Genomic DNA, 12792 nt, shown 5'->3' with positions numbered 1-12792 from the left:
GTCCTCACCACTTGTCCCATCTTCGTTTAGGACCCTCATACGATGCCCACTCCTTTTGTCTCCAATGGGTGTCCAGCTTAGCACAGCATAGGCGAAGGCCTGTGGTTTCAAATTGAGATAGTAGTTGAAAGATTTAAAAGATGGTATCATCCCAGCCACCTAGTACCAAATAGTTCAGCAACTTTCCCGTCTGGCTTTCCTGGCCTCTCCTAATACCTACCCTTATTTCTCCCATTTGTTCTTTACTGCTACAGAGAGTGTTCCCTTTCCACAGCCTCCACCCTCTCCTCTCCCACTCACTCCTTAGTTGCTCTTACCTCTGTCCTGGCTCTTGGCAGGCTCTGCTAGCACTCTGCCAAATCCATGACCTAGTCCCAGCCCTCTACCTCCTCATCCTCTTTGCTGCCTCTGATACCGTTACTTACTACCTCATTCTTGACACCACTTCCTCTCAGTTTTTCCTTAAGAGTAACAGCAGTGTGAGTTGACACTGAGCACTTACTATGCACCACACATCCTGCACTTTAGACACATTAGGTCATTTAGTTCCTCCAACAACTCTGGGAGATGTGTACTGTTTGCTTATCCCCATTTTCCAGGTAGGGAAACTGAGGTGTAGGAGAGTGATGTAACTGGCCTAAAATCACACAGCTGGGATCAAGTCAAGCTGGAATTCAAAGGCAGAGCAGCCTGACTCCAAAGCCCAAGTTCTAAGTCACCAGCCTCCTTCCACTGTGCTGGGACTACACTTTTCCTTCTTTCTCAACAATTCCTTGGCCCCATACTCCCTCTAGATCTTTCTATATATTGGGCATTTCCTTCTGAACTGCATTTCTTAAAAGACTATCTGTCAAGGAATGGATGTAGTTCAAGTGATTGAGCACCTGATTCCCATGTATGAGATCCCAGGTTCAATCCCCAGTACCTTCTAAAGACAAAAAAAAAAACAAATACACTGAGCAACAACAACAACAACAGCAAAAAACACTTATTGGGGAATGGATGTAGCTGAGTGGTTGAGCACCTGCTTCCTGGTCCCTCCTTTAAAATTTTTTGAAAAATACTATCTGCCGTTATCCAGGCTCTGCTTCTTGCCTTGGTCCTGGCTTTCAGAAGAGAGGCTGCCATCTGCCATACTTCAAGGGACAGGCTATTGCCTTTACTCCTTCACCTCTGCTTATGTGGCAGAGGTAACCAGAGGCCATTTCCTTCTCCGATTTCATGGCTCCCTCGACCTTTTGCCTGCCTCTTCCTAAAAGTCAGGGTCTGCAGGCTTTGTGCTCAGCCCTCTGTTCTTCTGACTCTCTAACCTCTCCCTTGGGGAACCCGTCCACTCCCCCTGCTTCAGATATGACCCAAACACAGATGACTTCCAAATCTACTTCTCCAGCCCAGACCACTCTCCTGTGCTCCAGACCTGTGGTGGCCCCCTGCCAACTAAATGGCTTCAGGGTCCCCTGCCTTGGTAAAGGGTACCAGCATATCTGGCTGCAGAGACCTTGAATCTTCCCTGACATCTGCCTCTCCTCCCTCACCTCCTATATCTGACTGTCTCTTGGGCCCGCCAGACCTACACCCTCCCTCCATATATTTCCTCCCATCCCATTGCCCTACCTGATTCACACCATCAGCATCTCTCACCTGCAATGCTGAAGTAGCCTACTGCCTACATCTCCCCACCTCTGGTTCCATCCCCCTCCAATTCATTTTTCTATGAGGTACCTGAAAGCAAAATGCCCCCCAGTTGTTCTGTCCTAGTGCCCTGCTCTGTTTTCACTGTAGTATGTATCAGGATATGATATTTTCTTGGTCATTTGTTTAAGAGCTCATAATCTGCCTTGTTCACTACTGTACACCCAGCATCTAAAACAGTGCTTGGCACCTGGTAGGTGATCAGTAAATATTCAGAAGAAGGAATGAAGGACACTAGAAAGAGCTTTCTAAAATGCATTCCTTTACTGGCAATACTCAGGCGTGTTAAATATATGCATTTCCTATGACCCAGTCATTCATCTTTTTTTTTTTTAAAGATTTATTTATTTTGTATTTTATTTCTCTCCCCTTCACTCCCTGCCCCCATTGTCTCCTCTCTGTGTCCATTTGCTGTGTGTTCTTCTGTGTCCGCTTGCGTTCTTGTCAGCAGCACCAGGAATCTGTGTCTCTTTTTGTTGTGTCATCTTGCTGCGTCAGCTCTCCATGTGTGCGGCACCACTCCTAGGCAGGCTGTGCTTTTTTCTCATGGGGCAGCTCTCTTTGCAGGGTGCACTCCTTGAGCATGGGGCTCCCTGGTGCGGGGGACACTCCTGCGTGGCAGGGCACTCCTTACACGCATCAGCACTCCGCGTGGGCCAGCTCACCACACAGGTCAGGAGGCCCTGGGTTTGAACCCTGGGCCTCCCATATGGTAGGCAGATGATCTATCAGTTGAGCCAAATCCGCTTCCCCAGTATTTCTTCTAAGCTCACGACCTAAAGTGATTCTTTTACAGGTACGTAAGGGGACATGCCTGAGGATCTGAAGGTCAGATGTTGGAGGCCGCCTGGACATCATGCTGGAGCATGATGGATACAATGTGGTGGCTGAACACCATGGAGTATTATGCAGCAATTAGACACAATGGATTAAACAGTTTATGGCAACATGGATGGATCTTAAAAACATGGTACACAACTAAATTTATACAACAATACCATTTGTTTAAAAAGACCCATTCCAGTGAACAACAAATCATATCTCATCAGAATATATAAAAATAAAATGATACACAAGATAATTAGCTATGGAAGAGAAGGGATGGAAATGGGATAAGGAGTTAAGAAAGAAAAAATAATTATTTAGGGAAACTTATGAATGAAAGGATGGGTGAATGAATGAAATGTTCTCTTGTGCTGAAAACCTGTCAGTGCTTTCCCATTGAAGATTCATAGGTAAATTCCAAATCTCTTAGCTCTAAAAGCCCAAGATTCAGACTTCTCTCTTCTCTTTGCCACCTAACCCATCCAGATCTCAAGCACTCCCTCCTGCCTGGTCTCCCAGACGCTGCTCTGCACTGTCCACTAGCTACACATGGCTATTTATGTTTAATTAAAATTCAGTTAAGGGGAGTAGATGTAGTTCAAGTGGTTGAGCACCTACTTCCCTGTACGAGGTCTTGGGTTTGATCCTTGGGACCTCCTAAAAACAAAATAAATTTAAAAAAAACACCAACTATCATTGGGGAGCAGATGTAACTCAGTGGCTGAGCACCTGTTCCTGATGTACGAGGTCCTGGGTTCATCCCCTGGTACCACCTAAAAAAATTTTAAAATAAAAAATTCAGTTCCTCAGCCACATTAACCTCTTTTCAAGGGCTCACCAGCCACCCACAGCTAATGGAAACTGTATTAACACAGATATAGAATATTTCTTGTCATGACAGAAAGTTCTAGTAGACAACCTTGCTATACAACCATCTCTTTATTTGATCATTTTAATTTAAAAAAAATTTTTGGCTTTATATTTAATCTTTTTTTATTGTATTTTTTAAAAAGATAAATATATCACACAAAACGTTATGTTAAAAAACATAAGATGTTCCCTTTTCCCCCCTCCCCACCCCCATCCATCTCATTAAATATCAGCTTTCATCCTACTAAATATCTGTTCTCAAAGTTCCGGTGACTGCCTCTTTCAACAATATTTACTGAGTATCTTCCTCTATCTGATATGGAAGGCCAGGTCACCAGTAACTGAAATGATATGGCACGTATCACTGATGTAAATTATTTAATTCTGTGATTCTTCTAAAAATAGTTCCGGTGATTTACAGTTACATATGTATATTCATTTATTTATTCAATAAACATTGACCACTCTTGTGTGCCAGGTGCTGTAACAGGTGTTGGGGATAAAGGAGTGGCTAAGACACACAAACAAGATCCCTGCCCTCATAAAACTCACATTCCACCAAAGGAGACAGTGAAATGTGGTAGAGTCTAGGGTATTGGAGGGTAATTTAGAATTAGACTGACAGGAGGATGTTCCTAAGAAGTGGTCTATTTTTACTATCATTTGAAGGAGGAGAAGAAGACAGCCAAATAAAGTGATGAAGGAAGAGAGTTCCAGGCACATGAAATCGCTAGTACAGAGGTCCTGAGGTAGGAAAGATTTGCACCTATTGGAGGGAAAAGTTCAGTGTGCTCGGCATCTAGAGAGAATTGTGGAGGGAGATGAGATTGCTGAGTTAAGCAGGGCCACATCAAGCAAAATCTGGGAGTCTGGACTTTATTCCAAGAGTGATGGGAAGTCCTTGAAGGGTTTTAAAAGGATAGTGAGTGATATGCCTGATTTATGTTTTTAAAACAAATCACTTACTTGACTGCAGAGCGGAGAGAGGCAGAGGTGATGGGGGCTTGGATTAGTGTGGCGGCAGTGAGGCTAGAGAGAAGACCAATTTGAAGTAGGTTTTGGAAATAAGGTGGTGGACAGGATGTGGGGATGAGAAAGAAGGAATCAAGGAACCTAGATTTTTAGCTCCAGCAAACTCGGCTGGATGATGATACTCTTTATTTTAACCAGAAACCTTAAAGGAAGAACATAACCAGGAGTTTGCTTTTGAGCTTGAAACATCCAAGTGGAGAACTCAAGCAGGTAGTTGGGTGTATGAGTCTGTAGCTCAGGAGAAAAGTCAGGGCTGGAGTTAGATGTCTAGAATCATGAGTGCTAATGGTACGTATGTATGTATATACGTAGGGATATATCAATCATTTTATTGTAGTAACATATCTACAACATAACATTTCTCATTTTGACTACTTAGAGCCCTAGGATTGGGTGAGCCCTATGTGAAGTAAGTGTTGGTCTTTCTCTATTCTTATAGATGAGGAAATTGAGTCCCAGTGAGGCTAAGTGCAGCCAAATTTAAATGAAAGAGAGGGGCCAGAAGTGGGGAAGGTGTGAATAAGTTTGTGTAGTACAGGACGCCTGCAGGGTTTCTATATAGGGAAACAGCTAGGATGGACAGGTTGGAGCCTCATTCAGACAGCCCTAGAATCCAGGCCAAAACTTGTCCTAAATTGAGTGGCTCCTGAATGACTGTCTAAAGCCCTTTGCTAAGTTCTTCTTGGTTGAGTTGAATCATTCCTGGGAACTGATTCTGGCAGGCTCTGGCTGACAGTGAGGGTGGGGTGATGTCTTTCTGGACAGGCAGGTCTTTGGAACCTCTCAGATCAAACTCCAACATTCCCTGCTCAGTCTGAGGAGCCCAGGAACCCTTTAAGATGGCCTGTGTCCTGTGCAAGGCTGCACTGGCATACTTTCCCTTCCAGGCTTCCAAGAAGAGAGATTCCCTCCTCTCTAAATAGCCAGTAAGTTTGGGGTTCCTGCAGAGGGAATCCTCTTTCCTGTCCAAGTTCATCTCTAAGGTTGGTTTCCCCTTGGTGGAGACTAGGATTTGGTGAGTTCCATTTATCTCTGGGCTGTCCAGCCCCTTTTTCTTCAGAAGGCAAATTGAAAGCACTGGTGCCAAGAAGAATCAGGTTGTAGCAGTTTGATATAGTTATGAATTCCAAAAATAGATACTGGATTATGTTTGTAATCTGGTCTGTACCTGGGCATGATTAAGTTATGATTAGGGCTTTGATTGGGCCACATCATTAGAGTGTTGAGTCCCACCACCCCGCCTTGGTGAGTGGGGACTCACAGATAAAAGGCATGGCAAGAGGAAGAAGACATTTTCAGAACTTGGAGTTGTCCTGGGTGGTACTGCAGGGACAGATGATGGACATTTTATGTCCTGCCATGGCCCACTGGGTGGACTGGGGGATAGTGTAAACTACAATGTAAACCATTATCCTTGTGGTGCAGCAGTGCTCCAAAATGTATTCACTAAATGCAATGAATGTCCCACGATGATGAAAGAGGTTATTGATGTGGGAGGAGTGGGGTGAGGGGGGTCAGGGGTATATGGGGACCTCTTATATATTTTTTTAAACTTTCTTTTAATTGAAATATATCACTCATACATAAACATACATAAAAAATGTATAATAGTTGTGAACTTACAACACAAACATATGACATCAAACATATATAACATCTCACCCTACCACCAATAACTTGCATTGTTTTTAAACCTTTTTAACTAATGATTAAAAGCATTGTCGGGAAACGGACTTGGCCCAGTGGTTAGGGCGTCCGTCTACCACATGGGAGGTCCCCGGTTCAAACCCCGGGCCTTCTTGATCCCTGTGGAGCTGGCCCATGTGCAGCGCTGCTGCGCGCAAGGAGTGCCGTGCCACGCAGGGGTGTCCCCCGCGTAAGGGAGCCCCACGCGCAAGGAGTGCACCCGTAAGGAGAGCTGCCCAGCGGGCAAGAAAAGTGCAGCCTGCCCAGGAATGGCACCGCCCACACTTCCCGTGCCACTGAAGACAACAGAAGCGGACAAAGAAACAAGAGGCAACAAATAGACACAGAGAACAGACAACGGGGGGGGGGGGGGGGGGGGGGGGATTGGAATTAAATAAATAAATAAATCTTTTTTTAAAAAAAAAAAATAAATAATAAAAGCATTGTCAAAATATTACTACTAAACAAAGTATTTTTCCCCTAACCAATCTGATTATTATCTTTATATCATTTATATGTAGACATACATAAACAATTAAATGTATAGTAAAAGTTGTGAACTCACAAAGCAAACATCCATAACATCATACAGGGGTCCCATACATCAACCCTCACCAACACCTTGCATTGTCATGAGATGTTTGTTACAAAATATGAAAGAACACTGTCAAAATCTTACTACTAATCATAGTTCTTATCTTACAAACCAAATGGTGTGTTTTTCCCCCAACCCACCCTATTATTATTTTTTAAATATATTTTTTTATGACAGAAGTTGTAAACTTATAAAACAATCATGCACATGTGCAGAATTCCCAAACAGTACCCCTCCATCAACACACCACAATATGGTGTCATTTGCTACAGATAAAATAATATCATCTGATTATTGCCACGTCCATAGCGTACATTTGGCTCACTTTTTCCATACTGCCTCATTATCAACACAGTACATTTTTTGCATAGATGCAAGAATATTATATTCCTCTTTTATTTTTTTAATGTAACATTTAAAAAAATAAAGAAAAAAATGGGGCATGGCAAAGGACAGAGTTGAAGCTGTTTGATGCTGGGGTTTTTGATGTTAAGAGTTTGATGCTAAAGCCTTAAGCTGGAGCCCCAGGAAGTAAGCACACAGAGGAAAGAGAAGCAAGCCCCAGGTAGAAGCAAGCTCCAGGAAAAGAGGAACCCTGAATGCAGAGAGAAGCCAGAGGAAGGGAGAAACCCAGGAAGCCTGAGCCCTTGTAGCCATTGGCAGCCATCTTGCTCCAACACATGAAAATAGACTTTGGTGAGGGAAGTAACTTATGCTTTATGGCCTGGTATCTCTAAGCTCCTACCCCAAATAAATACCCTTTATAAAAACCTAACAATTTCTGGTATTTTGCATCAGCACCCCTTTGGCTAACATGCAGGTTATCTAGGCTGGACCAAGCATCCTGCAGAGGAGAGGGAGGTAGCACAGGAGGAAGGGCATGAGGTCTCAGGCCTTTGGACTGGCCATTCAGAAAGGAGTGGCCCCTGAAGCATGCCTGTGTATATCCTTTAACTGGTAAATTCAAATTCACAGCTCACTGTTTACAACACTCTTCCTTCTTGATTCCCTCCAAGCATCTGGTAGTTTCTCCTGCTAAGATTGTCCTCCCATTCATTCATTCATTCATTCATTCTGTAAACATTCAGGGCCAACCATGTGTCAGGCACTGTGGTGGGTCCTAGGGATACAAAGACCCTGGCCATCACGGAGCACCTGGCCTGGCAGAGGGGCAGACAAGTGTGTCTGTAGAACAGTGCTGAGTAGAGGTGAACATGAGGGCTGTGAGGCAGAGAGGATGCCATTCAAGGTAGCCTGGGAATGGCAGGGAAGGCATCCAGGGGAAGGTGAAGCCACATCCCAGGTCTGAAAGGCACATTGAAATTGGCCAGGTGAAAGGGAGCAGACAGGAATGGGATTAGGTATGACCAAGTAATTGTGGGCAGGTGCCAGGGCCTGGGCCCCAGGAGGCAGCCAAGGCATCGTGTGCGTGGATCCAGAGCATCAACTGAGGCTGGAGAGGAGTGCAGCCAGACCCTGACTCTGGCCCAGTCATTGAGGCCTTGACCTGCCTAGCCCTTTAGATTTTTCCTCTTTGAATGCAGGTTTCATTTGCCTCTCATCAACTCTCTTACACCTGAGCTACTATTTTCATGGGGTTAGACCAGCTAAATAGGATAAATGTTTCTTTACTTATCTACTTATCTACTTACCTCCACAGAATGCCCAGACCCTCCCTTACCTTGCTGAAGGCCAATCTTCCTTCAGGTTCCTCAGCTCTGGGGTGGCTCCCTGACAGAGGACCTTCCAGGCTTCCAGGCTGGGTCTTCCCATCTTGGTACTCTCCCAGCCCCCACACTCCCTGCAGTGGGCCTTATCACTCCGCTCTGCAGTGGCCTGGCACAGAGCAAGCCTCACTTACCAACTGGAGGGCAAATGAAGGAGCAAATGTATGATCACAGTGAACACTTCAGAATCACTTGCTGATTGGTCCACTGAGGCTCCTCCCCCTAGAAGCTGGGTTTATGTTGTGTTTCCAGCCCTATTCCCTACTCACTTAGGCCAGTTTCTAAGATACTTTCTGACTTCCCTCCCTAGCATTCGCCTCTTCCCTCAGTAGGGGAGAGAACCAAGTTCAGCAAGCCCTGTGGAATGGGAGTGGGAGGATTTGGGGGAAGGGTTTTCCTCCAGACCATTCTCATACCAAGATGCTAGACACAGCAGCCTCTCATGACAGACCAAAATTATTTCTTTTTATCATCTGATTATCTCCCCCTCCTGCCTGTGGGCAGGGATCATGCTTGCTAAGCACACCACCCTTGTGTCCTAAGTAGCTGGCACTTAACAGACTCTCAGTAAATATTAATTGAATGAATAAGTCAGTGAATGCAAACAAGGTTTCTGCTATAATTTTAGCAGCTAGGTGCTGAGAGAGCAGGTCCAGGACCACCACCACCCCTATCCCCAAAAAGGATGAACTGTTTGCCCATTCTCAAGGTTCTTTCAGTGTGTTTGACTTTTATGCAAGCCCTTGAGGGTGGAAGGAAGACTAGTCTTTGCCCAGGCTCCCTGATAAGGACAAATTCTCACTGAAAAATATTTGTACCACAGAGAAGTCCCTACCCCTTGCTTGTTTTCTTTACACCTAGAAGTTCCTTCCAGCAGCTGACTCAATTCACCCTCACGTACAACACAAAATATGTTCAGTATGGTCTCGGAAGTACTTTTTCTAAAAGGCATAGAAGGGAAGCAGACTTGGCCCAGTGGTTAGGGCGTCCATCTACCACATGGGAGGTCCGCGGTTCAAACCCCGGGCCTCCTTGACCCGTGTGGAGCTGGCCCATGCGCAGTGCTGATATGTGGAAGGAGTGCCCTGCCACGCAGGGGTGTCCCCCCCATAGGGAAGCCCCATGTGGAAGGAGTGCACCCCATAAGGAGAGCTGCCCAGCACGAAAGAAAGTGCAGCCTGCCCAGGAATGGTGCCGCACACATGGAGAGCTGACACAACAAAATGATGCAACAAAAAGAGACACAGATTCCGGCACCGCAGACGACAACAGAAGCAGACAAAGAAACAAGACACAGCAAATAGACACAGAGAACAACCCGGATGGGGGGTGGGGAGAGAAATAAATAAATAAAATCTTTAAAAATAAATAAAAATAAAAGGCATAGAAAAAATGGAAGAAAATTTTTATTTTTTTTATATTTTCCAAAATGGACTTGTACTTTTATAATAGAAATTGAAATAATCTAAAAATATTATCCTGGTAACATGCGCAACGTAACATTTCCCATTTTAACCACTTTCAAGTATGCAATGCAGTGGTATTATATTTACAATGCCATCTCCACCACCCGTTACCACAACTTTTCCATTTACCGCAAGCCAGAATCTTTATAATAATGCAAAAACATTACTCTTGCTATAACTGGAGCCCTTTTGCTTTGAGGTGAGGGAGGTGAGGTATAGCAAACAATTGGCTCGGCCTGACCCCAGTCCTATCCCACCATTCCAAGTCCAACTTTGCTGTGAGACTAGCATGTACACCCAATCCAACTCTGAGCAGGCTTTCCAAAATCTCAGAATCCCAGAATCTTAAGAGAATTTCCCAACAATTGCATTAGCACATTTCTTTTCAGGAATGGCTTGATTAATATCATATGTCCCCCAACCCTATAGACCTAAGGCATTTTTGACCTTCCATTTGACCTCTTGATCCTTATTCATTTAAATACTAAGTTCCATCAGTTAGATCTCCAAAATATTTCTGGTACTCCTCTCTTCCTCCCACTTCACCACCACTGCCCTGATCCAGGCCTTCATTCTTGCTCACTTAGGCTAATGTCAAAGACTCTTCCTTGGTCTCCTGCTTCCAGTCCAGCTTCATTGAAAAATAACAACAACAAAGCCTTTTTACTCAAAATTTCACATTTTAACCACTTTCAAGTGTGCTGTATTAATTACATCCGTAATATCATGCTACCATCACTACCATCCATTATCTCAATTTTTCATCACCTCTGACAAACACTGTACTGGTTAAGCAATAATATCCCCTTGTAACCTGTACTCTACCATCTCTATGAATTTGCATATTCTAGGTATTTCGCATAAGTGAGATATTTGTCTTTTTTGTGTTTGGCCTATTTCATTTAATATGATGTCTTCAAGTTTCATCTATGTTGTCGCATGAATCAGAACTTTGTTCCTTTTTACAGCTCAGTAATATTCCCTTGTATGTATATACTACATTTTGTTTTCCCGTTCTTCTACTGATGGACACTTGGATTGTTTCCACCTTTTGGCTATTGTGAATAATGCTGCTGCGAACATTCATGTACAAGTTTTTGTGTGGACATGTTTTCATTTCCCTTGGGTATATACCTAGGAGTGAAATTGCTGGGTCTTATGGACAATGCGTCTTTGTGATAATTGGATTTTTAAAGGATGCACCCAGGATGTTATTTACAAAGGAAATTTCAGGAAGGGATTTCAGAGGGTTAAATGGAAGGCGCTGAGGGTGATAGTGTAACGTGCAACGCAAATGTAAATTTCAAGTTAGTGTTTGCAATTCACATGCATCTTGAAGGCTTCTTAAAACATTCTGGTGATTGAGAAAGTCAGACATCAATAGTACCCTCATTTTATTTTATTTTATTTTTATTTTTTTTTTTAAAGATTTATTTATTTATTTAATTTCCCCCCCCTCCCCTGGTTGTCTGTTCTTGGTGTCTGTTTGCTGCGTCTTGTTTCTTTGTCCGCTTCTGTTGTTGTCAGCGGCACGGGAAGTGTGGGCGGCGCCATTCCTGGGCAGGCTGCACTTTCTTTTCACGCTGGGCGGCTTTCCTCACGGGCGCACTCCTTGCGCGTGGGGCTCCCCCACGCGGGGGACACCCTTGCGTGGCACGGCACTCCTTGCGCATCAGCACTGCGCATGGCCAGCTCCACACGAGTACCCTCATTTTATAGAGAAGTATCTAAAGCAGAAAAATCAAAGCCACACAGAAACCAAGAACCAGACTCAGGGTTTTGGATTCCAAATTTAGATCTTTAGTCGCTTATTTTGTCCCATAGTTCTACTGTCCACCTTGCTAAATGGAATAAAGTAGCCGTGAAAATAATACTGGAAACCTAGGAACTGGAGGTTCGGGAAAACTACGAAGTTTAAGAAAAAGAAGCTTTATTCTCTAGAACGAGGTCCAGGGAAATAAATTCTGGGAGGCAGCTTATTTCCAGCTTCACGGTCATCTTCTCTGACTTAGAATGTCAGTGGATTTTAACATACCACCGTTCTTTAAATTTTTTTCTAAGGGTGCCTGTATAGGCAGTTCTTTTGAAGACCGCAGAGCGCAGCTGGGAACGAAAAGAAATGCTCTGTAACCCTATCTAGGAGTCAAAAGCCGAAGGGGCTCTACCGAAACCATGGGGACCAAAACGAGCCGAGAGGCTTAAACAAGATGGTGGCCGGGATAGGGCCGCTCTATCTGTCCGGGTGAAACTCTATGGCAGAGTAGAGGCGTACAGTTTAGAAAAGTGAAGCTGGGATGGGTGGTAACCCGACCACACTAGCGCGCTACCAGGAACGGAACGGAAAGGAAACTCTTGCGCATGTGTAGAACTAGAGGATTTGGGCTTCCAGACAAGGGGCCCAACCCACAACACAAATTTTCTGAAACGTGTGATTCGTTTAAGTCCCGTTAAGCTGAGGTGAGACGTTCACTAAGACGCATGCGTTCTAGAAGAGACCAGCAATACAGTGGCGTGGTCTTTTCAACGTGTGGCGTACAGACGACGTCTGAGGTGGAAGGGGCGTTTTGGATTCCCAACACGCATGCGCTCGGAAACCGAGGCGTTTCCTTCAGAGGGTGTGGAGTGCAGGGTTCCTTGTTGCGCAGGCGCAAGGCCTCTCCGGTAGGGCTAGGGGTCTATTGGGAGGAGGCAAGAGAAGGATGAAGGGAGTAAAACACCGGGCGCGCGTGCGCGTTGTTGGCTGTATGGAAGCGCTCCGAATTTGTGAGGGGCGGGTTCACGTCTGCGCGTCATTGGATGGGTAGGTGGGAGGGAGGGTGGAGATCGGGGAGGGTCTATGCGCTTGCGCAGTGCGGGGGTGGAGGGCGGAGGAGATAGATAGCACGCTTGCGCGGCTGTC

This window comes from Dasypus novemcinctus, chromosome 21 (assembly GCF_030445035.2).
Source record: "Dasypus novemcinctus isolate mDasNov1 chromosome 21, mDasNov1.1.hap2, whole genome shotgun sequence".
NCBI lineage: Eukaryota > Metazoa > Chordata > Mammalia > Cingulata > Dasypodidae > Dasypus > Dasypus novemcinctus.
Note: the sequence above shows the minus strand (reverse complement) of the source record.